Source organism: Gekko japonicus, unplaced genomic scaffold (assembly GCF_001447785.1).
Source record: "Gekko japonicus isolate JY-2015 unplaced genomic scaffold, Gekko_japonicus_V1.1 scaffold459, whole genome shotgun sequence".
Taxonomy (NCBI): Eukaryota; Metazoa; Chordata; class Lepidosauria; order Squamata; family Gekkonidae; genus Gekko; species Gekko japonicus.
Window position 1 is genome coordinate 679,191 of NW_015173137.1, and position 27,173 is coordinate 706,363.

The window sequence follows — 27,173 nt, forward strand, 5'->3', positions numbered from 1 at the left end:
CTGATCCAATTTCAGCTCTGCAAATGCGTCTTGGCGCTGCGTGACCCTTCCTAATGGCTGCCCCCACCCTTTTCCTCTGGAATAACTGTTGGTCTTAAAGGTGCCACTGGACTCAGACTTTGTTCCGACGAAGTTCACTCACTCCTTTCTTGGGGCCGCACTCCAGAGAAAGGAGCGCCCACCTGGGAAGATTATTCGGTTACTCCGCCCCGCCTCCAGTTTCTCATTGGTCTGAAGACGGGCGTGCGGGGAAGGGAGGAGGGAAGAAGGCGGAAGCAACGCCTTAGAGAAGGCGGGGGCGGGGTGTGTGTGAGAAGAGCGTGGGAGAGGTGGGGTTAGAACCTGGGACCGCGGAAAGCCGTTTGCCAGAGGTGGGGCGGAGCTAGGACAGATTCCCGCTCTCCTACTGGGTGGTGTTGGGTGGGCGGGGCTGAGCTGAGGCAGCCGGCGGTTTCCCGTCAAAAGGACGGTTACGGGACAGGGTGGGGGGAGGGAGCGGAGAGGCCAGGACGGAGCCGGGGGAGACGAAGGTACCCAGCTGAGCGGGCGGCCCCCGGCCGGGGGTGGGATGGGGGGCAGCTGAGCACCGCGAATGGGGGAGGGGGGAATCCCTCAATCCCCCCACCCCCCCACGGCCGCCCTGGAATGGGGCTGGTGCTGCGTGGGAATGACCCCAGAGCGTTTGGGGCGATTTTCGGTCGGGGTAGAAATAAGGAAAGGGGGCAGCGCGTGGGGATAGTGAGCTTTTATACAGCGGCATTATCATTCTCCTCTTTCCTGTCAACTTACTCATCAGTAGGACGGCAGCGAAAGTGACCCGTTTGTGGATAGTTTGGGGTGAATTCTAAGTAGACTTCGTACAAGACGAATAACTTCTTTTGAGAGGCGCGCTTGTAATAGTGATGGTAGAATGGCTCAGGGTCCCTGCCTGTTGCCAAACGCGGGGTTTCTCACATAAGGCGACAATCCTATGGCACACGTGTTGTTGCACATAGTGAGATTTACGTCCAAGTAATCTCCCCCCCCCCCTTCTTCGCCCATTCTGCTACACAGCCCTCTCTTGGTTCCTTCCTTCCTTTCTCTTAGTAAATTGGTTTCTAAATATGTAAGTGGAAAGTCCGTATAATAAGCCGCTTTGGGGCTTGACTTCCTGTGTCAGAAGGATAGATCTCCGAATAAGCAGGGCAGTAAATTGAGCGATGGTAACTTGATAGGAGGACTGTCATTTATACTACAGTGTCATTGATACAGCTTAAGTACTTGCTTATGTGCTTCACCCTTTTTTGTGAGCTCTGGTACAGCTGGGCAAAACAGGATGTGTACATGTGGCAGTGTATATGCCAGGTAAAAGGAACTTTGGATGCATAATTTGTGTTTCTATGAAGAACGGGCATGAAAATGGATTAAGGTTTCTAGCTTGTAGACCTACTTGAATTTTTTCTTTTCTTTTTCACAATTGGCTCTTCATGCTTGTTTTCTCTTTGACCTGTGGTTGCTCAAAGACATCCCTCCCCTGCTTATTTATTTTATTTCTTTATTTTTCCTTGTTTCCCTTTCCCCCCCCCCTCCTAAGGGTTCTAACTCTGCCTCTTTCACTTCTTTCTCAAAAGCTATAAACTTTTGACAGTGTAGAAATGAAAACTCCTGTGCTGCTTAGCTTTAGACATCTTTAGACATCGAGGCAGTGTGGTGTAATAGGAAGAGTGTCAGACCAGGTTCTGAGAAGCCCACGGTAAAGTTCCTGCTCAGCTGTAGAAGCTTGCTGGCTGAACCTGGGCCAGTCACATGCTCTCAGCCTAACCTACTTCACAGGTTTGTTGTGAGGATAAAATGGAGGAGGGGAAAACAACATAATCTTCTTTTGGTTCACATTGGGGGGGGGGGAAGCCAGGGTATAAATGAAGTAAGTAACCAAACACATATAACTTTGAATAAATGTCTGTTCTGAATCCAGGCTAGGCTTTCTTCTTAGTACATTTTGTGAAGTTATTGTTTTTTCCCTCTTCATGCGTCACTGCTGACTTCCCTACTGCTTCTGGTTTAGGAACAGTAAGTTTCTGTGTGGCATTCAGCATAAAAGTTTAGGCCTTCGGATGCTTTTATTGTAGTTGGCTCTGCATTTGTATCTCATACTTCCTTTGAACAAATCTTGTGAGGTTGGTTAGGCTGAGAGAGCAAGTGGGGCCCAAGGTTACCCAGTGAGCTTCATGTCAAAGTGGGGACTTAAACCTTAGTCTCCTAAGATCGCTTCAGCACCCTAACCCCATTGTGCTGCCCCAACTCAGTGTGTGTCATGCTGTAAGACTCAAGATAATACAGCTGGGTCTCTCTGTGGTCACATGCAATGATCCTGTCCTCCTGGACTCGCCTTGCTCTGTAGTACGTAAACAAGATCTTTTGGAGTTTCTTTCTGCAGCATTCTGATTACTCAGAAGGCCAGAACTGAATTAAACTAGAGACGTCTTACGTACTATGTACACATTACTGTGCCTTACTGCTTTCCTAATTGTTTTTAAAAACAATTGGTTGGCTGTCGTCCTGATCATAGGAACCTTGGACAGTTTGCTGACAGAACTAGGTTCTCTGCATGAGCTAAATGGAAGCTTTGAGATATCTCCTTGAAACCTCATCTTTCTGTGTGCTGTAATTGCTAATGCTTCATAAAAGCTCTACTCCTTTCTATGTGGCTGGACTTTGTGTGTCACCAAATAGTAGAGAGCTGCTATTCTTCTGCATGGCACATGCTATCCATGTTACTTAATCTCATCTATCTGTTAGGCTTTATTTTGCCCTTCCTTTGAGGAAGTCAGGGTAGGTATACGTGATCCTCCTTTCCTCATGTTACCTTCTCAACAACCTATGAGGTATTTTAGGTCAAGAGAGAGTAGCCTAAGATCACCTAGTGAGTTTACAGCAGAGTGGGGATTTGAACCCAGGTGTCTTCAATCATAGTCCACCGTTCTAACCACCACACCATACTAACTTTCCTATTGGTGGCTCCAGGCAAACAGACCTAATTTCTGAACTGGACACTTGCTGAATTTCTAAAATGAGCTGCCAAGACTTGAACCTGCCAAGAAGTCGTATTTAAGACTCAAGCTCTTAATATTAATCCCAGATCTGTGGTTATATTTGCACATGTTTGTACGTAACTGCCTCTGTTGCCTTGCATGTTTCTTGGTTAAACCTTTGCAAGTACTGCAGTTAAACATTGGTTCTGTGTGGCTAGTGACACCCTTTGTTCACTTTATTTTAATTTATTTTGTCCTGGCTAGATTGATCAGACTATACTTGCGAGGTTGTTCCTGTGGGCAGCCTTTCTGTGCTCCAAAATGCCTTTGACTCGGTTTTTGTTAATCCATTGCCTGGAATGCAGCAAGCACAGTGTTCCACTGGATGCTTCCACACCAATGATACACTACATGGCTAGGCTGGGTCTGTGGTTACCTATAATGGTAAAACCATGGGAGAATGTTAGCTGTTGTCATGCCGTATAATAGGTACTTTTAGAGAGGAATCCATACTTTTTCTGTTGTTCGTTCTTGGCCTGGACACATTTCTCAAATGTCTGGGAAGTGTCATGAGAGGGGCCAGAGACAGGTTTAGGAGAGAACTCTCCAATACGTGCTTTTCTTTCCCGTACTTTATTTATATCCTGCTTTTCTCCCTCATTGAGGAACCAGAACAGCTTTTCATATCACCCCCCCCTCCAATTAATCCTCACAACAACAATCTTGTGAAGGGTAGGTTAGGCCGAGAGATTGTGACAAGGCCCCAGGTCACTTGGTGAGCTTCCATTGCTGAGTGAGAGATTCAAGCTTCCATTGCTGAGTGAGAGATTCAAGCTTCCATTGCTGAGTGAGAGATTCAAGCTTCCATTGCTGAGTGAGATATTCAAGCTTCCATTGCTGAGTGAGATATTCGAACCCAGTTGTCCCAGGGCCTCTAACCACTATGCCATACCAGCCCATAACAACTTGTTTCATGCCTCCAACCCCTAGCCAGACATTTCTGGTTTCAGAGGCCAGGTATGAGGAGGATGGGGAGGGGGGAAGGGAATTGGTCTGTGTATTTTTAAACATTCTCCTCCCCACCCACTGATTTACCCTTGCAGAAATCTGACACATTAGCATTGTGTGACAAGTGTCAGGTTGGGAACTTAAGGTTTGCTCCGTAGTTCTAAACTAAGCGTTTTATTAGATTCCCCCCCCCCCCCCCCACGACTTTTTTTTTTTTTTTTTTTTTATTTTGAACAAAACACACTTTCATGTGCTTCCTGTGTTTCTCATGCTGTGGCTGTCTAAATAAAGTTATAAAAACCAGCCTAGTGTAGTAAGAGCCAAGTCTGTACTCAGCAATGAACTTGTTGGGTGGCATTGGGCAGCCTTACTTCTCTTGCTTAAACCTTCTTCACAGAATTTGCACATGGATAAATAAAGAGCTTTGCAGTTTTGTTCACGTCTGTAAGAGAATAAATTAAACTGGATTAATTCAGTAGTGTTAGAACAGTATCGTTTATGTACAGCTTTTTGTCTAATAAGGGGTAAATAACTTGTGGAACATGGGCCAAACAAGTGTGTGCTAAGTTATTTTGCTTGGCACACGTTGCCCGTTCTTCACCTGATCACCCAAGGTGAGAATCGGAGGTGTGGCCATGCAGTTGGGGCCAGCGGCATGGGAGAAAGTGTTGATATTGGTTGAGCCCCTGAGACACTAGCATCATTGCTGGGGCTCAGCATTTCTCCCATTTATTTATTTATATAATTTATACCCCACTTTTCTGCCATCATCAGCAATTTCTAGACCAGTATATCACTGTAATAATTTATCCTCTAAGTCCTCTGAATTCCTATCTTCCATGTAAAACAAGTCACTGCCTCCTTTTGTTAAGAGATGTACATTAGACCTATAAGACAGATTGTTATAATAAGACAGCGATCTAGCGATTGCTGATTTTAAAGAAGGCCTCCCCCTATTGGTGTGAGTGTTCATGTGTGTTCACTGCTGAAGACTGGGGCAGCAGGGAAAATGGCACCAATATGGGCAGCACCAGAAAAAATCTGGACTTTCCCATCCACATGCCATCCAAAAAGACTGTAATAAAGCAGGTTTTGGAAAGAAAGCACAGAGGTCAAGGCAAAGCTTGTAGCATGCATGGGTGCACTGTGAAACTGTGTGGAAGCAAGGAGAAAAGCCCAGCTTCCCAGGAGCTCCCAATCTGGGCTAAATAGCTGGTGTGACAATGACCCATATCTTGTAAGTTAGTAGTATTTATCCACACGTTCCTGATGAGAAAGTGACTTGCATAAGGCCATCTTGTGATTTCCTGGCAGAGGTGAAATGCAACCCATTTCTGATTCATAGCTCAATTTCTTAGTCACTGTTAGTTACATAAACATACGAATTCTCATAATGCCTTTTATTGTCACTTGTTCTTGGGTATGAAAGTGACTTGACATGGGGATGTATAATAACCTGAATCTGCTTCTTTTTTAAAGGAGAAGGGGGTGTGAGCCTTCAGGGTCACGTGGCCTAATATCCGTCTCTCTTCTCCCTTCTTCCTCTGTGGTTGGAGGAGGTGGTGATCGTCCTTTCATGCTGCAGTCTGGGATGTGCGTAAAAAGGGTGAGGCATCTCTGTGGGTATTTTTGGCACTGGGTTGGAGTATTGGAGAGGGTGGAAACTCCTTGGAAGATTTGGAGAGCAGACAGAAGTCTACTGAGGGCTAAACCAAAGGGTGGTGATGGTCTTTATTCTCACCTGCTTTTCTTTTATTTTTGCGGGCTGTGTTCCATCAATATTAAAATTCGGTTGAGCCAGGCTTTTGGATAGAGCAGTTCCAGGGCTTGCTTTGTTCTGTGACATGCTCTCCTCCCACACTAGATACTGGCTAGGCAAGTGACTCATCTTCCTTTACCGGATCCTTTGCAACAAAAGCTTGTTCTGAAAATCTGTGTTTCCTTCTGAAATGGACTTAATCAGAGTTCAACTTTATTTTTGAATTTCTTCAGAACGCTGGGAAGCTGAAGCCTGCTGCAGCACAGATAGGATTGCCTCTGAAGTCCAGCATGTGTGCCAGTTTGGTCTCTAGAGTTGTATCAGTCCCAGGAGCCTAATTGCTCAAAATTATGTACTGGCACCTAGGATTTCTAAATATTTTCCCCATCTCTATGTAAGTCTGGTTATTAAAAACTTGCAATGTAGTAGATCAGGACTGAGAAAATTAGAAAGCTGACACTGAGTCTTCAGTAAAGACTTCTTAATTCAGCAGCCTGACTACAAAGAAAGTCATTGGGCCTATGTTTGTGCCTCTTTTTTTTTTTTTTGTCTTGCTGCCAGCTCCCTCACTCTGCAAATGGACTGAATTTGTGCCAGCTACAAGTGGAAGTTATGGAACTTTAAGAGGGAAGAACCATAACAGCATTTTTCATGTGAGGCCTTCTTTGTGTTCTAGCAGGGTCAGGATCAGCAACAACTGAGGCCCCAAATTGCTAAACAAGTGGGAAGAGGGGTGCGTTAAAATAACAACAGCTATTAGTGCAATTTGTTGACAGTTTGCTTTGGGGTTGGAGAGGCCTCTCCTCAAAGTGGCCCTTCTGTAAATTGCTGTTCAGGGCAAAAGGGTTTCCATAGATGCTGGAATTTACAGCCCGTTCATGCCCAAACTAATCTCTGAAACACTGTCTCCCCAGTCTGGTGAGTGCTTCCATGGAAATCATGGTGTTAAACACTCTGTGGTAGTATGGTGTATAAGCTTATGCGAGGTTTGTCAGCCTCCTGGTGTGGCTGGAAATCTCCTGGGATTAAACTGATCTCCAGGCGATAGAGGTCAGTTCATCTGGAGAAAATGGCCACTTTGGGAGGTGGATTCTGTGGCATCATACACCACTGAAATCTTTCCTCAAACCCCACCCTTGTCAAGTTCCACCCCAAAAATCTCCAGGTATTTCCCAACCCAGAGCCGGCGGCAACCCTAGCTTATGCATGTGTTCCCTTCTGTTCCGTCTTATTCTAAATCCTTCCCATTCTGATCAATAGAAATATAGCTATAAAAGTTGTGAGTTCTGTAGTGGAACATCCAAATGTGTTGCATGGTTAGTATATGGGATGTTGTTGTCATTTTGCCTGACTATGCTCTGTTGTGGTTCTTTGGGCTATGGTCTTGGTTCTTGCTATTCATGTTGTGTGGTTGCAGTATTGTACTAATGCCAGTAGTGGTACAGCTCTGGTCCTACTGATGTGGATTGGGTTTTGTTTAGTGTTAACCATATTCCTGTTTTGATCTCATGCATTCTGAGTGCTCCTACCAGACTACATGTTGTGATATAAAATAGCTGGTTCCTCTGCCCACACATTTCTGAAGTACAATGTGCTGAAACTGTCAAAATCTCACAACCCCCCCCCCCCCCCCAATTTTAAATATAGTAACACTGCACATCTCCCTGTTGGCATATGCCAGTGCAGATAGTGGGTCAAAGATTTTGTTACTTGTTCATATCCAGCTACTGCAGATTGGCTTTGGCCCCTAGTAAACAGCTAGTGCAGGGTGTGGAAGGTCAGTAGTTCAGCAGTTCGAGACCCGGGTGCCGCATGATGGAGTGAGCTCCTATCTCTAGTTCCAGCTCCTGCCAACCTAGCAGTTCGAAAGCAAGAAATTGCAAGTAGATAAATAGGTACCACTTAGGTGGGAAGGTAACAGCGTTCCGTGCGCCTTGGTGTTTAGTCATGCCAGCCACATGATCACGGAAACGTCTTCGGACAGCGCTGGCTCTTCGGCTTTGAAACGGAGATGAGCACCGCAACCCTAGAGTCGGATTCGACTGGCTTTCGAGCAAGGGAACCATTACCTTTACCTTTAAACAGCTAGTGCAGCCATGCATTTGATGCATAACCCAGTCACAGACTGATTTCTCTCTTTTGGTGCGAATGATCAGATATCAGATACATAAAAGTTATGAAGTTTTAGAACTGAGATCAAACAGCTTTCATCTAAAAATAATTTATGAAGTGTGATATTAAATTTTACTTAGTGACTTTCCACAATGTAATAGGGTTGGTTGAACATAACACTAAACCATGATTAACAGTTAGGTGAACAAGCACTTAACCTTCCTCTCATGTGCTGCAGTTTGAGCAGTTTCTTCCTGTTCAACACAAACTATTGATTATCACTAAATCTCAGTTGGCAAACTATTGTTTGTACCATGGTCAGAAGACAGTTTGCAGACTTTGGTTGGAGGGTATATGCAAATGATAACTTGCTGTTTCAGATTAATAGTGAACTCTGGTTTGCCCTAAACATGATAAAATTAATTGAATCCCAGCATGAGAGGGAAGGGCATGCATGAGGGCAAGACTTCTTTACATAGTGATTTGGTGTTGTGTCTGAACCATCAATGTGTGACTTCTGGATGTTTCATTTGATACATGTAACATCAGGCTGATGTGGACTTATAGCAGAAAACATCAATACTTTTTTATGATACAAGTCCCCCACCCCAGTATAAACGCTTCCTGAATCCTGATGCAGAAGTTATCACAATGAAGCAGAAAGCAACATATGACATGGTCTTTAAGAGAAGAATCATAGTCTGTCTTTGTAATTAGATATTGCCTGGGGTCTTAAAATGTTTTCTGTCTTACTCTGTTCCTACGTCCAGTGCTTGTGATAGAGAATGTCGCTGCCATCTAGATTGCATTGGTGCCAAAAGGGCTGTTTGCATGTCAAGATTATGGTCCTGATTCTCAAGTGTCCTGTTTAGAGGACCTTTTGTTCTGCATGTAAAAGTTTTGAATGTCAGTCTAAACAGGTATCTGCTTGTATTTGATTGGTGGTTCGCATGGTTTACGTAAATGTCATCGTTTAGTTTGACATGACAGTGTTATATTAAAGAAGAAATAGTAAAATCTAAAACCAAAATGGGGGGAAATAATATAGAATTTCATAATGCATCAGCTCAGGCCACTTCCAGAATAATGTAAGAGCTGAATGCTGGAATCAAAAATGGTATTGGGCTTTCTATTAAATGTACTTGTAGAGTTTGCTTCTAAATAAAATCCTGCAAAACATGATGCTGCATTAAAGAATTAAAATATGAACATTTCCTTTCCAATATCTTGTATACCAATAATATTTCTTGCAGTATCTATTTATATGCCTCTGACCTGAAATAATGTCAGAAATAGAATCTGAATCAGTGGATTCAATTGTAATATTAATTATCCAAACCCAGATTCTTGTCCCAAGAGTAATTGAAAATAGAAAACAAAATGAAACAACACAGGACACCGTTTTGGAAAACATATTCAATTCTTCGAATCCACAAACAAATGCAGAATGTAAGAGATGTGCATCCTCTTTTTAACAACTTGGCAATTTGAAAGGCCTAGTGTGTGGAAGCTCCCTTTTTCTTATCATCGTACCCTGACCACCCTATCGGTCAGAGTAATTTGATTAAGTCATACAGTGAGAAATATATGAATGTGTTAATCTTTTTATATCGGGGTGAGGGGATCACAGTTCGTGTGTATATGTGTAAGGTCCCAAGATCAATCTCTAGCATCTCTCTTAGCAGTACAAGACTGGAAAGGTTGAAATCGATGGAAAACCACTGCCAAGCTGAAGGTCCTAGAATGGCTGATAGTCCGAGTCTGTATAAGGCAGCTTCATGTGTCAGCATGGTGTAGTGGTTAGAGTGTCAGGCTAGGATCTAGAAGACCCAGGTTTGAGTCCCTGCTTTACCATGGAAGCTCCCTGGGTGACTTTGGGTCAGTCACACACTCTCAGCCTACCTCACAGGGTTGTTGTGAAGGTAGAAAAGCAGAAGAGAAGGAGGATACAAGCCACTCTGCATCCCCATTGGGGGAAAGATGAGGTATAAATGACATAATATATTTTAAATGTTCGTTTATGAACATCAGAAGTCGTGTCATTTGAGTGCTATTATTTCTAATCTTTAAAGAGAACATTATTGGGGAGAATACATTTAACCCGTTTGACATTGCATGATATTATCAGTGGGCCTGGGAGCCATTTGTACTTGTAAAATAGAGGAGGGAACTGTTCATCTGGATTATATAGAATATAAATAGCAAGATAAAGAGGGACAAAAGTCCAAGTAGATAAGGCAGGTCAAAGACTTTTATGGTTTTTAGAGCCTCTTTAATGCATTGTTCTAATCTGAAGTCACTGTGACATGAAGTGAATGGGGATAGGACTGATGGAATGCCTTTACTAAGGAATTAAGTTTCGCTGTCTCAGTTGTGAGATCAACTGAGTGGCACAGCTCGCTCAGATGAAAATGGTAGTTTAGGAGTCCGACTAGTTGGGGTGATGATAATTTTGACTTCATAATTTACCCTAGGTTTAATATTTTGAGTTCGCTGATTTGAGGTACTGGTGATGGGCAGGAAAACGGATCCTTAAATTACTGGGCCTTAATAACAGCGAAGATGGTGTTGCCAGTTAAAGAATAACACTGCCAGTCTACATGCCAGTAAACTTTCCCTATCACCAGGCCCATAGCTACATTCAGTCATTTTGGGGCCCAGCCTCCCCGACTTTCCATCAGGGCCCCCCAACTTACTACCCTGGACAGGCAGGCAGGCAACCAGGCAGGCCCAGGACAAGATGTGCTCGCCAACCGGCCAGTGGGCATAGTGCCCAGCGACCCAGCGCGTCCCTCCTCCCTCGCCTCGCTTCACCCTGTCATGCTCTGCTCAACCCCTGGTGGCCGCGGGAGAACGGGGGGTGGCTGGCTGGGGGCTCTCCAAGTGGGCGAGTGCACCGGCGCACTCCTCTACCACCTTCCTGCCCTGCCTACAGGGTGAGTGGGGGGAGGTGGGGTCCAGGCTGGGGAAGCCCCCTCTGTGGCGGGAGGAGAGGAAGAGGCCATCAGATGCAGCTGGGTGAAAGGGGCACTTAATTTAACTTACTTTAACCAAATCAATAAGGTGCCCCCCGAGAAATTTAAAGGCCGCCCCAACACAAGAAATCCTGGCTACGGGCCTGCCTATCACAGGAGTGTCAAACATAAGGTCTGGGGGCCAGAACTGGCCCGTCCAGGGCTGTTATGCGGCTCACAAACACCTTGCGCAAGGTAGGGAACAAGAGGCTGCTCGGGGCGGTGTGCGGGTGGGCAGAGCCACTCCAATTGTGGCTTCAGCATGGCAGAACAACTTTGTCTGCAGCAGTCAAGCAGAACCCCTTCACTTCAGGAACAGCCTCACTGGTAAGTTGGGAACCACTGCAGCCACACTCATACCTGTCCACTTGGCCTACAGCTCTGGGAATGCTGACCTAGATGGCCGCAGGGATCAGCGTTTGCATGTGGAGTTGTGTGCAGATGATCCTCTGTTGGGGCATGGAAGTGTCTGCCCAGTGCTGCACTGCTGGGTCTCCAGTCCGCCCATGGGGGGTTTCCTCTGCATCCCCATCCCAGACCATGGGGCCTTGCAGTGGGGACACACCAACCCAGAACTTACAAGTTGCTGTCCTTTATAAAGTTTCTATCTCTGGTACCCGGCATTACGTTTTATGGCACACATGGGCCGGCCTGACAAAGTGACATTTATGTCAGATCTGGCCCTCATAACAAATGAGTTCAATACTTCTGCCCTATCAGATTTGAATGAAAATATTGTAAAATATTTTACCTTAGTGGTTTGTGTTTGGTATCCCAAGGACAGCAGACTGGTATTTGGTGTCCTGAGGAAGATGGCCAGTAAGATAAAGAGAGTAGAGCTAGTGCTTGGGAGCCCAGGGAAGGCATCCTTACTTTGTGCCTTCTCTGGGACTAGCCAAACCCAATTCCCCATTTCTTAATTATTGTGTACAGAAGACACATTAAATGTAGTGTTTCAAATATATATATGCAGATAAACCCATTCCAATTAGTCATTCACAAACAGATTAACTCACCATGTGTATGTACCACAGTCACACGCAAGATAGACGAATTCAGTGAAGACCCAGTATACCACCTATATGCTTTAAATGCCAAGGGAAAGGAATTGTTGGGAAAACAAACAGTAGCACTCAAAAAAAGAACCCGAAGTTGCTCAGTATCAGGAAGAACAGAACTAGCTTAATCAAGAAGGAGCTAGAAAGTATGCAATTTGTACAGATTTTAAAAAGCCCTCCCAAGCCACCAATAATTGGTGGAAACAATGACGAAGGAAGAAAAAGATTTACGCAATTCTTTTCCCCTTGCAACATTTCACTCTGATGATGGGAAATCTTCCCCGTGAGCTTCATCTCTTCCTCTTGCTCCCAGTCTGAACTCTTCTTAAACCAGACAGCCATGCTATAGGGAAACAGACGCTTTCAATGGTTTTCCTGTTTGCTTTCGAAGGGGCTTTTTATTTTTTTGTTGGCTTTAAAACAAATGCACATCTGTGTGTGTTAATACAAAAACTGGCCATCCCTGATGGTCTTGTCTCACAAAAATAATTTAAGCCATAAACCATTGGCGAATGCCAAAAAGATATTTTACATGGTGGAAATTGGGCTTAGGTGTTCTGAATTATAACCATACAGAAGAATAAGTGATTTTTTAAAAAATGTAGCCATTGTGACCAGTGTTCCCTCTAAGCTGAGTTAGTGTGAGCTAGCTCACAGTTTTTTAGCCTCTGGCTCACACATTTTTGTCTTAGCTCAGGAAGGATGGCTCCAGAGCAAACTAATTTATGCAGTAGCCAAATTACTTGCTCACAACTTTAATGCCAGTAGCTCACAGAGTAGAATTTTTGCTCACAGGACTCCATAGCTTAGAGGGAACATTGATTGTGACTAGGATGTTCCATGCAAAAATGGCGAGTATGTGCTTAATGATCCATATTCTACACTCAGTGAATTTAGAAAAGGGATGTAAGAGTTTGGATTTTTAAGTGTGTTTGACTGAAACGTAAGTCTGTCATGGAGGAAAGGTCTAGGGAGGGAACAATCCTAAGCAGCAAAGGACTTCTTTAATAAGAAACAGCTTATACATGAACACGCATGAGGCTGCCTTATACTGAAGTCAGTACCATCTGCACAAACTGGCAGCAGCTCTGCAGGGTCTCAGGAAGAGGTCTTTCACTTCACCTGCTGTCTGGTCATTCCAACTGGAGGTACCAGGGATTGAACCTGGGACCTTCTGCATGCAAAGAAGAGGCACTTCCACTGAGCCCCAGCCCCTCCCCCAGTCAAGCAGTCTGAGTTTTTCAAAATTGTTTTTCCTTTGACAAGGGTAAGACCTCAGATCTGCAAGGTTCTGTAAACTTATTCACTTATTATGATTACAAAGTTCATAGCTTCAATTTTTTTGTCTAAACAGCGGTAAGCAAGTAACATACTGAAGCCTCTTAAATAGTGAAAAGCTTAATGTCACACAAATTAACACAGATTTACAAAATTTACAGTAATCCCAAATTGTCGTGAGGGCACAAACTCGTCATACACTTACAACTCGTTGAACTGCTTAAAACAGATCTGGTAAAGAAGACTGCGGTTGTCATTTTCTCCAGAGCTGAGATGATTCTGAGCTTGCCGTCTAAATGTTTATGTGCAAAGGGGGATTGCAGCAGATCAACTTTTCAGTATAGCATTCACAAAACGTAAGTAAGCAAGGGGCAAATGAATAAAATAGGTGGTCAATGTGTACAAGAAATGGAGATTTCATTCCGCACCTGTGATGCATTTTATGGCCAATATGTGAATCAGCGCTAACGTGTGGACCTTGTTCTTGTTGGTGATACCCCTTCTGCCAGGTTGTTAATATTGCTACTATTAAATGAACCGTCAACTTGCTTTGTCAAATGTAAGGAGCCCCGTCCCAGGGTTACGATTTTCAGGAGCAATCGTACCACCTTCACTGCATGTGAGCTTCAACACGTCTGCATGGGTAGATGCTTTTGTTTTAACATGCTGTAATGTTGTGGCAGTACTAGAGGATCAATGGAATACCTTGTTGGGTATTGGAACTCTGCATGCAAGAGGATCTGGGAGGGAAAGGGTCAGGCAGTAACCCTGGATTTTTTAATTTAGGGGGCCTTTAAATAAGTTGGGGGGCACACCCCACACATACCCTGACCCGCAGCCCCTGCAAGCAGGCCCTCTCCCACCCTTCCCTGTAACCAGCCAGGCATCCTTTTGGCAGGGGAGCCAATCCTGCCAGGGCAGGAAAGTGGCAAGCCTGCCCGAGGATGCTGTCTTCACTGCCTGCCTGTCGGCACAGTTCCTGCCCCTGGGAGCTATTTCTCCTCCTCCTCCTCCAGCTGTGGCTGAGTGGTGGGCTGCCAAGGCAGTAGAGCAGCAAGCCCACCTGAGGAGGCTGCCTTCATTGCCCGCCTGCCACTGCCACTCATCCCCCACCCCCGGGCTGTGTTGCGGTGGGCTCAAGATGAGAGCCAGTGAGTTGGCAGAACTCCATCAAAATGCCAACACTACTAACTACTAAAATACTTTGAGTCCAGTGAGAGAGAGGTGTGGGATTGGAAAGCAACGAAGGGCTTGATTTCTTGCCTGCTTGCCGGCAACGAGAGAGAATGGCTGCAGCCAGTGAGAGAGAACGTTGTGGGATTGGAGAGTGGCGTGGAACTTGCCAGTGACAAGCACGATAAAAAATTGGAAGTCGGGGAGCATGGGCTAGATGGGAAGTCGGGGGGAGGGCTTGGCAGTAAATCGGGGGGCCAGGCCCCGAGAGGCCTCACTGTAGCTACGGGCCAGGAACGGTAAAAGATAATTAGTTGCTGTAGATTTTCCAGGTTGTATGGCCGTGGTCTTGGCATTGTAGAACCTGACGTTTCGCCAGTAACTGTGACTGGCATCCTCAGAGGTATAACATAGAAAGATGGAGTACTCTCTGTGTCAAGGTGAGAATAAAAAGTTAGGCAGGTTAAGAGAATTCTCTCACTCGAGTACACTTGACAGTTGTCCTTGCCACTGTCCTCCCCAGTGGGAACTCAAAGTGGTTTATATCATTCTTCCCTCCTCCATATTATCCACACAACAACCCTGCGAGGTAAATTAGGTTGCATATATGTTGTCTGGCCCAAGGTCACTCAGCAAGTTTCCATGGCAGAGTAGTTGATTGAACCTGGATGTCACAGATCCTAGATCTCCTAAACGGTGCTGCCTCTGCAGTCAACCAAATTTTGGTTGAGGGTTGTAATTCAGTTTGCTTCTTTCAGCTTGTATTCATCTTAACGGGCAAATCTGATCTAAATCATCCTAATCCAGTGCTTGGGGTCTGGGGTAACTCAGATTCATCATTGTGGTGCTTGTGTAGCCCTATATGGGTACTGTGTGTGTGCAGGCTTCCTGCAGAGAGGTTTTTGAAAATCAAAAATGCCCAAGGGTGCCCCCTGTTTCCCCGATTTGTCCAGTATGGCAAGGAGAGGGAGGAGCGCCCTTCCCTCAGTTCTCTCTGTCTCTGCTGCCACTGAGAGAAGTTACTTCCTCCAACCTCCATTCTTCAAATCTTTCTCCAGACAGAAAAACAGAAAATGCGGGTCCTCTGGGTTGAAAATTCCATGCACAGATTACAGCGCACGATGCTTGCTTTCCAGGCAATTCATACCAAAAGCAAGGCACGACAGAGTCCCACACTTGAAACCTTATGAATAATGTTTATGAAACATGAAACCATTTGTTTAATTCAGCAAGAGTGATCCAAACCTGGAAGTAATTTCTCTTTAGGACTGGATCTTCATTCTGCCATCCAACATCTGATGAGGCTAGGTGTGTAACTTCCAGTGCTGGCTTGGGGTGGTGTATCCAGCAGCAAGCAAGCGTTGTCAGACAATGGTAATCAGTTGTACGGATATAAATGGACTGATGCGTCCTCTCCCAAGTGCCAGTGCTGTTGGAGTTGGGCAAATTACCATCTTGGGGATAGTTTACACATAAGTCTTAGCCGAGTGTTGCATGCACATATCTATGGATTAGCATTAGTGTTTCAGAGGATTTCCCAAGATAAGAAAGAAGTCTTTAAACAGAGAAACCTGACTGATCAAATGAACAAAGCATATAGTATTTCGTTTATCATAAGTATCTTTTGTGTTTAGGTGCCAGTGTGGCAACTGCAATTATGTCTAACTTTAAACAACTGAGAGCCGCAACATTAAGCTGCTGAGTTGGGCCACTGGTAAAGGACAGTTCCTTCAGGTTCCCCTCCCCCCTGTTTTTAATGGCACTTATATATACATTCTCTTTGCAAACTCATAGTAAAAGCAGTATGAAAACCCAGATGTAATTAATGACTGAGTAATTTCTTGGTTTTAGAGCTGGCCTACCCTGGATAACGCTACCCTAGACCTCTGTCGACCACGAAGCTTATAGCATCCCGTCTTTGAAATATTTCAGCATAACACAGGTGAGAAACTTGCTTATATTAAAACAATTCTCCTGGTACACTTAATTTTTAAAAAAAATTCTGCAATTTCCAATATGATTTTGAGTTTTTATAGATACGTATGTGTCTCTGTGTGTATGTATGTACGTCTGTGTGTGGATATATATAACGTGTATCCTCTGCTCTGTATGTATTTTAACTGTGGATCTTCGACGTGGTCTCTGTGCTTCACACCCATGGGATCTAGTGTGCACGCGCTGGATCGATCGGCATTGTAGCAAGCTCTTTAACGGATTTTTGCACCCAGTCCCTCGGGCATGCGCAGGAACCCCACCGCGCATGCCCAGAGGGGTGGGTGCGGACATCCCGCCAGTTCCTTTCTTACCGCCGCGTTGGAAGGACCTTTTCTCTATCGGTCTGATCGGTTCGATATTTTTGGCTATTTGCCTCACGGCTCTTTGGATTTTTCCTCACTTATCCACCTTTTTTGTGTTACTTCTTTGTTATCTACAAAAACTTAAAAAAAAAAAAGACTTTATTTTTCCTGAGGGGGGAAAGTTCCGTTTACCTCAAGTTGGCCTCCGGGCTCTACCCCCCCCTCTCCCCCTTCTTTCTCCACTACTTTCTTATTCTATGGAGAAAAAGTGGGACTTTTTTAACCGGTGTCAACGTTGCGGTAGTAAACTCGCACCGCCTGACTGCCACACCCTCTGTATTTTGTGTTTGGGAGAGTCTCACAGACCGGACTCTTGTCAGCACTGTGCAAGATTTTCAAACCAAACCTGAAAAAACAGAGCTGCGCGCCTCAAAGTGGCGCTCCTTGAATCGGCTCTAAATCCTTCCACAACGATGGATACCGAGAGACCTTCGACCTCGACGGCTCCGTTATTGAGGCCTGCCTCTGACATCGATCAACCAACGCCGAAGCCTCCGGCATCGAAGGCGCAATCCTCCGCCTCAACGCCGGTGAAGAAGAGGCCCAAGGCAATTAAGGATAAGTCCGCAAAAAAGGGTTCCTCTAAGCCCCTCAAAGCGGCAAAGAAGGTGAAAGTAGCGGCGTCCACACTGGGTGATGCCCCTATAGTGCCCCCCGCTCCATCAATATCGGAGACGCCCGCCCCTCCACCGATATCTACAATTCAAATTTTGGACTCTCCTATCAATGCCAACTGAGATACCTCTACGGCAATTATACACCATCCATGCCCTGGATGACTCCTGCGGGCTATTCCGACTGGGATCGCTATTCGACCTACTCTGCTCACAGATCAAGGTCACCCTATAAATCGAGACCTTCAGCATCGTTGTCTTGACCTCCGGCTGAAGATCCTTCCCACCATCAAACGGAACCTCTAGGTCCTCCCACCCCCCAAGTCGTTCCACCAAAGGTTTTAACTAGTCAACCTGAGATTACTCCAGTGCAAATACCCGAACAGGTTTCGGAGACTTAGAGGTTTCGGAGATCCAAACCACTCCTGACCACAAGTCTCCTAACCAAGCTGTCGTGGAAGACCTCCCTATATCGCCATCCAACAATCTCACCTCCTATGCAGACCTTGTCAAACAGATGGCCCATTCTTTAGGTGTCTCTGTTGTTCAACAACAGCCACAGGTTACTGATCCTGTTTTTGATATTGTGCAACTGGATACCTCCACTACTATCACACTCCCCATGTCTGCAGTCCTCTTACAAGCTATCAAGGCTCCATGGGAAAAGCCGTCTTCAGCCCCGGTGTCGACGAGACGTCTGGACCACATGTACAGAGTCCAGGAGACAGGTGCCAAATTCTTATTTTCCCACCCTCAACACATCCTTGTCCAAGTCGAAACGAACACACTCGGCACCCTCTGACAGGGAAATTAGGAAATTAGACGCATTCGGGAGACGCTTCTACTCCACGGGTGCATTAGGGGTCAAAACCACTAACTACCTAGCCTGCATGAGCAGATATCAATATACTCTGTGGGAAAGGTTCTCCAACCTCCTGACCCACCTCCCTGAAGACAAGCTTCAGGCGGCCAGGATTATTCAAAAGAAAGGCATGGTCCTTGCAAAACAGCAGATCAACACTTCCAAACATGCCTTAGATGCTTCCTCCAGAACAATGGCCTCAGCAATCACTCTGAGGAGACACTCCTGGCTCCGCAATACCAATCTTCCACAAGATACTAGACCCTATGTCGAAGACCTTTCTTTTGATGGCCTCGGTCTCTTTAACAGCACGACCGACACCATGCTCCAGGATATAGATAAGAGCATAAAGGCCTCTCGCGCTCTAGGAGTATCATCCTCCACGAGGCAACAATTTCGCCCTCGCACCTGGACTAGGCCCTGGCAAAGACGCACCCCAAATTGTCAGTCTCCAGACAGGCAGTGGAGACCACGTATGGCTTCCGGTGGTCAAAGACCCGCCTTTCAGAAGCCTAAGTTTGGAACGGGACAACAGCCCTCATGCACCAAACAACCACGGTCCTCCAAGCAGGGCTTTTGACTTCCCTACTACCGAGTCAGTTCTAACCTGTCTGTCACCCTTCCTTTATGCCTGGCGTCACATCACCTCGGACCAATGGGTACTATCCATCATAACCCAAGGCTACCGTATTCAATTCGACCAGAACCCCAACACTCCAGTCGTCATCACCACACCTCCTTCCCCACCTCTTCTAGACAAGGTGTCCGTCCTCCTGCACAAGGGAGCCATCGAGCGGGTACCACCACACCTCCGCAGGATGGGATTTTATTCCCGATATTTCACAGTCCCGAAGAGAGATGGAGGCGTTCAACCCATATTAGATCTACGGGTACTGAACTGTTGTGTCACCTACCACCGCTTCCGTATGGTGTCCTTATAGCAGATTATGCACTTCTACAGAGAAACGTCTGGATGGCCACCCCCCACCCCCCAACTTCCACCTCACCATCCACCCCTCCTACCGCCAGTACCTACGCTTCACGATTGGTCAACAACATTACCAATATGCAGCCCTACCATTCGGCCTTTCGAGTGCCCCAAGAGTCTTCACAAAGACTATGATTGTGGTGGCAGCCTTCCTTCGTCTCAAGGGTATCTCCATCTACCCATACATCGACGATTGGCTCCTAGTAGCGTCATCCAAGGACACTCTGGTCTCAAACATCGAGACAATGGTACTCTTGGAAGTTCTGGGCTTGCAAATCAATCTCCAGAAGTCTCAGCTTCAACTGGCCCAGCGGATACAATACATCGGTGCCCTGCTGGATTCCGAGACATGCATGGCTTACCTACCCCAAGACAGAGTGACAGATATCATCCACCTAGCTACCGTCGTTCGTACCCAACCCTTGGTCACGGCCTTACAGATACAGAAGCTACTCAGCCTTATGGCTGCGACTACGTCGGTCCTGGTCTTCGCGAAACTAAAAATGTGCAATCTACAACTGTGGTTCATCCGCAACTTCGATACCTCGAAGAACACACACACCACCATCCTAACCCCTCCTACCAACATATGAGAGTCCTTACTTTGGTGGACTGTCCCCTCCAATCTTTTCCAAGGGGCGCCCTTCCATCCGCCTTCACCCCAACTCACTCTAACGACAGATGCTTCCCTGATGGGATGGGGTGCACACACAATGGGCCTTTCTGTTGGAGGGAAATGGGATGCGCAGAAGAGGAAGCGACACATAAACTTCATAGAACTGCTAGCTATACAACATGCTGTCACCAGCTTCCTACCAGGGGAAAGTGTGTCACAATCCTCATGGACAACACCACGGCGCTCTCTTATGTCAGCAAGCAGGGAGGCACTGTTTCCCTATGCCTCTGCAACCTTGCCATCCAGTTGTGGGACCTTTGTGTCACCAACAACATTTTCCTCGTAGCCACTCACATCCCTGGACACATGAACGTGCAGGCAGACCATCTAAGTCGAGCAGGACTCAGCCTTCACGAGTGGGAGTTGAACCCAACACCCCTCCTCCCACTCTTCCGCAGGTGGGGATTTCCCCCAGTCGATGTTTTTGCCACCAGAAACAACAAAAAGTGTCCTCTGTTCTGCAGTTGAGGAGGCAGGGACCCACAATCTCTGGGAGACGGTCTCCTTTACCCTTGGTCCACGGGACTTCTTTACCTGTTCCCTCCCTTACCTCTACTTCTGAGAGTGGTCCGCAAAATAGAGACAGCACGGACTGTATATTGATAACCCCATGGTGGCCGAGGCAACCATGGTTTTCGACAGTCCTCGAATTATCAACAGGAATATACCATCAATTCCCCCGGCTCAGGACCTCCTCCTCCTGTCAGACTCCCTCTCCTACATCACGACATACCACAATTGAAATTAACAGCGTGGAAAATAACATCAACGGTTTTTCCACCCGCGTAACGAACGTCCTATTGAACACCTGGAAACCTGCTACGTGGAAGTCCTACAATTATAAATGGCGAAGGTTCTGTTCTTCCCTAGGTGATGACGCCCCTCGAACTACCTCTGTGGGTCTCGACAAGGTTTTACAATTCCTCCTGTCCCTAGCTGACTCGGGACTTTCCCATTCATCCTTAAGAGTTTATTTGGCCGCCCTTTCGGCCTACCATGTTCCAATCGATGGATGCATACTGTTTTCCCATCCGCTTTCTAAACATTTTTTAAAAGGTTTATTGCATATATACTCTCCTGTTAAAACTCCTGTTGTTCCCTGGGACCTTCCTCTATTTCTCCGCCAGCTCACGAGGAAGCCCTTTGAGCCGCTCACAACATGCGACCTCAAACTGCTAGCGTGGAGAATGGCCTTTTTAATTGCTGTCACCTCGGCTAGACGAGTGGGAGAAATATTGGCTTTCCAGCACGATAAACCTTACCTGTCATTTTTGCCAGACGGAGTCCGCCTCGTACCGGACATCTCCTTCCTGCCGAAGGTGGTGTCAGAGTTCCACCTGCAGGCGGAGGTCTTCCTCCCTGATTTGTTCCCAAATCCGACATCCGCGGAGGACAAACTCTTACACACTTTGGATGTGAAGCGGGCTCTCCTGTTTTACCTCAATAGAACACACCCAACTAGACGAGACTTTCTCTTACGCATCAGCACGGCTGGGGACTCGCATCACAGCTCAGCGCCTGTCAAAGTGGATTGTGGGTCTCATCCGTCTATGTTACCTAATCGCCAAACAGCCATTGCCTGGCCCTATCAGGGCTCATTCTACCAGAGCTGTTGCGACTTCCACTGCCTTCCTCCAGGGAGTGCCCCTGACGGACATTTGTAAAGCCGCTACCTGGGCCACGCCTAACACCTTCATAAGGCACTACGCCCTAGACGTCCATAAGAACGTGAATACCAACATGGGACCTCACATTCTGTCTTCGGCTACGCAGTGAAGGACCTGCCAGCACCCTCCTCCAGGTAGGCCACTACTCGCTAATCTCCCATGAGTGTGAAGCACAGAGACCACGTCGAAGATAAACAGGTTGCTTACCTGTAACTAGTGATCTTCAAGTGGTCATCTGTGCATTCACACCACCCACCCTCCTTCCCCGCTGCTGTCAGCTTCTACATTTTCAATAGGGGTTGATTTGTGGCTGTCTGAAGGAACTGGTGGGATGTCCACGCCCACCCCTCTGGGCATGCGCGGTGGGGTTCCTGCGCATGCCTGAGGGACTGGGCGCGAAAATCCGTTAAAGAGCTTGCTACAATGCCGATCGATCCAGCGCATGTGCACTAGATCCCAAGGGATCTGAATGCACAGATGACCACTCGTAGATCACTAGTTACAGGTAAGCAACCTGTTTTTTTAACTGCTTTTCAATTGTTTTAGTGATATGTGTTTGGAAGGGGGTGATTTTAATGGTTTTATAATGTGATATTATCATGTATGTTTTAAATTTTTAGCTGCCTTGATGGCCCTTGTAAGGGCAGAATGGCGGGATACAAATTTTGTAAATAAAATATGTGTTGCCTTTATTTAGCACATCAGTTTTGTTTTACACACTGGGCTTTTTCAAGGAATTCGGTAGAGGAACAGTGGGTGCCCTGCATGCAGTTAAAATCTCTTTATGCTAGTGGAAGAATGCTTGTGTAATTTGACTGTGACCTCTCAGTATTGATTGACCAAAATGAAACTGAGGGCCAATGTTTTTTGGCTTGTAACTGGTTCAAGAAAATGAGCTTCTTGTTAAGAGGCTTGTTATTTTTTCTGGAACAGCTGTCTTGCATAGTGCCTTGCAAGTGAGATTTGCCCAAGGCTTCATGACTGAACAGGAACTTGAACTTGAGATTCATACATCCGAATCCACTATGACCATAATTTTTATTTATTAATGTTTTATTAATTAAAGTATTTATACCTTGCCTTTCCTCTTGGCTCAAGGTGGATTGATCAACTGTGGTTGAGGTATGTGTAAGCTGCTAAACCAGTGCTCCTTGGAGAAACTAGTATACACATGCCCAGACAGGATCATGGCAGCAATGTGAACATGCACTGGGAAGGACTGTGGCTCCGTGTAAGAGTCCATGGTTTGCATGCAGAAGGTCCCACATTCAGTTCCAGGAATCTCCAGTTAACGGATCTCAAGCAGCCAGTGTTGAGAAAGGTCTTTCTCTACTTGAGACTCTGCTGCCAGCCAATACCGAATTAGATTATCAGATTTGGTATTAGGCAACTTTGTGGAAGCTAAAATGAACCAGAGTGGAGACATATATATTAGAAATTATGAAAGGCATTCTATGGGAAAATCATGTGGGTTAGCTAAGGTAAAGGTAAAGGTTCCCTTGCTCGAAAGCCAGTCGAATCCAACTCTAGGGTTGCGGTGCTCATCTCCGTTTCCAAGCCGAAGAGCCAGCGCTGTCCGAAGACGTTTCTGTGGTCATGTGGCCGGCATGACTAAACACCAAGGCGCACGGAACGCTGTTACCTTCCCACCAAAGTGGTACCTATTTATCTACTTGCAATTTCTTGCTTTCGAACTGCTAGGTTGGCAGGAGCTGGGAATAGAGATGGGAGCTCACTCCATCATGCGGCACCCGGGTCTCGAACTGCTGAACTACCAACCTTCCATAGCCTGCAGTTCAGCGTCTTAACCACTTGAGCCACCGCAGCTCCCCTTGTGGGTTAGCTAGGACTGCAAAAATAAGAGTAAGTGACCTTGAAACCGGATTTGGATCAACCTATGACCAGCTGCAGAGAAGAGATAATAGGAAGCCAGTTTCACTGGAAAATTCCAACTTTAAGTTCTAGTTGCACATGCTTATCTGAAGGACTATAAAAGTGCTTGGAAAAGGACCTCCCCCCACAAGATTCTGCTTTTGCTGTCTCCTGCGATCATACAATAAAGGATTCCACAGTTTTGGAAATTATGTTTTGTGTCTTTCTTCAACAGCTTCATATGCCGATGGCAGCAGGGTGGCTGTATGATTTTGGATGTCATGGGCACGGTTGAGTTCCTGTGGTTGGCTGAAATCCAGGGCCAGGCATTCTTCTAAGTACACTACCATTCTGCTCAACCAAGTTTGAAACCTTCTTCCGGTCCAAGGATCTTTTTATTCAACAGCTCTTCAGGTCGAAGAGCGTTCTTGGGCTGGAAGAAGGTATTGAACATGGCTGAGCATGGTGGTAAGGTACAAGCCATTGTATATTGAACTTTCAGATTCTAACCTTTTATTGGTGTGTTTCTGCACTGTGATTATCTACTCACTGGTTAGTATGCTACTTTCCTGGCATTCATTTGACTTTTTATATGGTTGTTAATTGCTAAAAATACCATACTTGTAGTTTGAACTGTAATTATGGCAGACTTCAATTTTTCACATCAGATAAAAATTTTATAGCATATAATCTGACTGCTTTTTTAAAAGTTGATAGTGCTGTACAATTTCCTTGGTTGTATGATACAACTGTTAACTATGGCCTTGAACCCAGACTGCTTTTTGCTACTGACTTTGAAGTATAGCCTTGGATCGATCACTTCACCCCTTAAGATTCCTGTTTCCCCCCCCCCCCCAAGTGTAAAACAGGCATTCCCAAAAAAACTCAGAGCCATGTATGCCAAGAAAAAACTAGCAAAATGTTCAGACCACAGAAAATTGCAGACTGAGTGTTCACAGGTGTCTCTCAGAAGCCTGGAGACCTACACAGCAATAGTAACTTGGTATCACACTCCCAAAGATAGGAGCTTCAGAGGGAATTTAAGATGAGCCTATTAAAGGATTTTTTGCACCAAATTTTTACTGCAGCTTGGCTTCTTAACTGTATTGGGAGAAAAAGGAGAGCAACCACTAGCAAAGAGTTACGTGTGTAAGGGAGGGAGAAAATTGATGCAGTTAAGCAGCAAAAATCTGGTGTGGAAAAGTGCAAAGAGCTAATAGATGAATACTATTTTTGTTTTTAAAAACTTTGAGGGGGGAAAGGGACTGTGTGCATTACATTTTTTTGTTGTTGTCCCTCCCTGGCTCAGTACAAACCTTTGTGGGTTTCTCAAATGGAGTTGGTTCTTTCTCCCAGACTTTTGAGCTGTTGGGAGGGGTCATGGCTGAATGGTAGACAGTCCCAGGTTCAATCTCCAGCATCTCCCATTAAAGGGATCAGGCAGGAAGAAATGTGAAAGACCTCTGCCTGTGACCCTGGAAAGCCACTGCCAGTCTGAGTAGACAATACTGACCTTGATGGACTAATGGTGTGATTCAGTGTAAGGCACCTTAATGTGTTCATGTTTTCCACCCCCAAATGGCACTCAATTTAATACAAGGACCATAGTAAAATATTGTCAAAGAAGTCAAGAATGCCCCTGAGCAGGGCCGGATCTACTGTGAAACTAATGAAGCTTAAGCTTCAGGGCACCTAATCCTGGAGGGGCCCTGAAGCAACATTTTTTTTATGAGTGAATTTTTCACCCAAATTGATGGAGTTTTTTAAAGTGTTTGTTATTAAAATAAGGCTATTTTAGTGACAGAATCATAAGCCAATGAGTTGAAGTACTTAATACTGACCTTAGAATATTCTCTAATACCAATTTCATATGGCCTCAAAATGTCCCTGTAGTTGAGGGCCCCTCTAACAGTTCAAGCTTCAGGGTCCCTAAAATGTAGGTCCTTCACTGCCTTTGAGTGAGCGGTGGGATACTGCTGGGATAGTGCACTGTAGAGTCATCTGAGAGCAGTGGCAGGGGTGAGAAGGGCCCTTGCTTTCCACCTCTTGCCATCAAGCACAGAATTTTTGCTTAGGAGCAAGTACCAGGTGTCTTAGGACTCTCCAGAGAGCTTCAGGTGGGTAGCCGTGTCTGAAGCAGCAGAACAAATTTTGACTCCAGTGGCACCTTTAAGACCAACAAAGTTTTATTCATAGTTTAAGCTTTTATATTATTTCTGTGCAAAGCACACTTCTTCAGAGAGCTTGTATTTTTGTCCTACCAGTACAGCTCTATGGGCTAGCTTCTCCTACTGGCTGCTTGCTTAACTGCAGGCTTCTCAGAGCCAGAACGTAGGAGGAAGCAGAAAGCAAGCATCAACATGGCTCGTTTTGGCTCTATAGATGAGGTGATCTATTCATTTATTTGTTTTGCAAAATTTAAGAGCCAGTAAGGTGTGTGTGTTTTAGGAACTAGATTGGAGAAGGGAGCTGATTCTGTTCCTGCTGGAGCAGCACAGGTGGTAGATCCAATATTTTAGATGATAGTATTCCAAGCTAAGCACTGTCGTTACTTGGATGAGAGATCACCGAGGAAGACGGGCTGCTATGCAGAGGAAGGCAATGGCTAACCACTTCTGTTCATCTCTTGCCTTGAAACTCCATGAGACGGAACTTCATGGGGTTGCTATGAGCTGGTTGCAACTTGACAGCAGACTGCCTTTTTAACCAGTGGGTGCCTGGTTTTGTTTTGTTTTTTTACACCCAAAACTATAAAGCAAGAGAAAAAAGGCTAGAGGCACAAAGTGTCCAAACTTTCGGTTCAATAGTAGAAGCTTCTGTTAGCTATTACACTCTGAATGTACAATTAGACGTCATTGTGATTCCTGCATTTCTGTGGTGAAAGCTGTCCGTAACTGGCATTGGAAATGAAAGTGCTAACTGTCTCAAGTTAACACGTAAACTGTCAGGACTAATGTTGAGAGAGTACCACCTTGAGTGCCACATTAGCTAGCCAGAATTTTACTTGGGGAGGTGGCTACATCTATATAGCAGCACGCACGTGTGTGCCTTGAGCACAAGCGCGGGCTATGTTGCCCCATACAGCTCTACCCTTTGATAAGAGGACCATGTAGGTGGCTAGCACAGTTTTGTAAGGGTATATGAGGTAAAAATGTACATGTGCTCAGTAGTCTCCCAGATATCCTGCTGATAAGTCCGTCTGCCCAAGAAGAGAGCCAGCGTTTTATCACGCAGTCAAGGGTTAGCTTTCCCTAATACTTTTTTCTGTGATAAATGCAGAAGTGAAGCGCTGAACTACCTTGGAAAATCACAGCATGGACTATGTCGGTTCCACGTGTGGTCACTTGCAACCAAGTTCATCTATATATCTAATAGCCAAGTCGCCCCCTAGTGTGCGGATACTTATTTCCGCACATCGGGGGCACCTGGGGGGAGGAGGATTTTTGTGCACACTTGGGACGGTCCCCAGTTGTGCACAAAAATCTGAAACCCTGTAAAAAATATTGGGGGGATGTTTAAATCCCCCCGAAACTGACAGAGCATCCCCTGCGCATGCGCAGGGAACGCTCTGCAGCCGGTCTCCCGCCGCCGTTTCGGAGTGGGGGGGCTGGCGAGGCCCGGGGGGAATCAGCAAGGCCCAGGCGGCTGCAAGCCTCCCGGCCTCGCAACGGAGTGGGGGGGGGGCTCGGAGCGGCGGGGGGGAATCAACGAGGCCCGGGAGGCT

At 45.9% G+C, this 27,173-nt stretch overlaps 1 protein-coding gene across 2 annotated transcripts in view; it reads left to right on the plus strand.

Moving 5' to 3' along the window:
* The first annotated feature begins 488 nt into the window (after nt 1-488).
* Nucleotides 489-27,173, plus strand: part of VDR (vitamin D (1,25- dihydroxyvitamin D3) receptor) — a 122,885-nt gene continuing 96,200 nt past the window's right edge. The window contains exons 1-3 of one of the 2 annotated variants that reach the window (XM_015422216.1): nt 489-530; nt 5,499-5,625; nt 16,265-16,355. The gene's annotated coding sequence lies outside the window, so the exon portion shown is untranslated. The remainder of the gene's footprint in view (nt 531-5,498; nt 5,626-16,264; nt 16,356-27,173) is intronic. The other variant, XM_015422214.1, reaches the window with a different exon arrangement.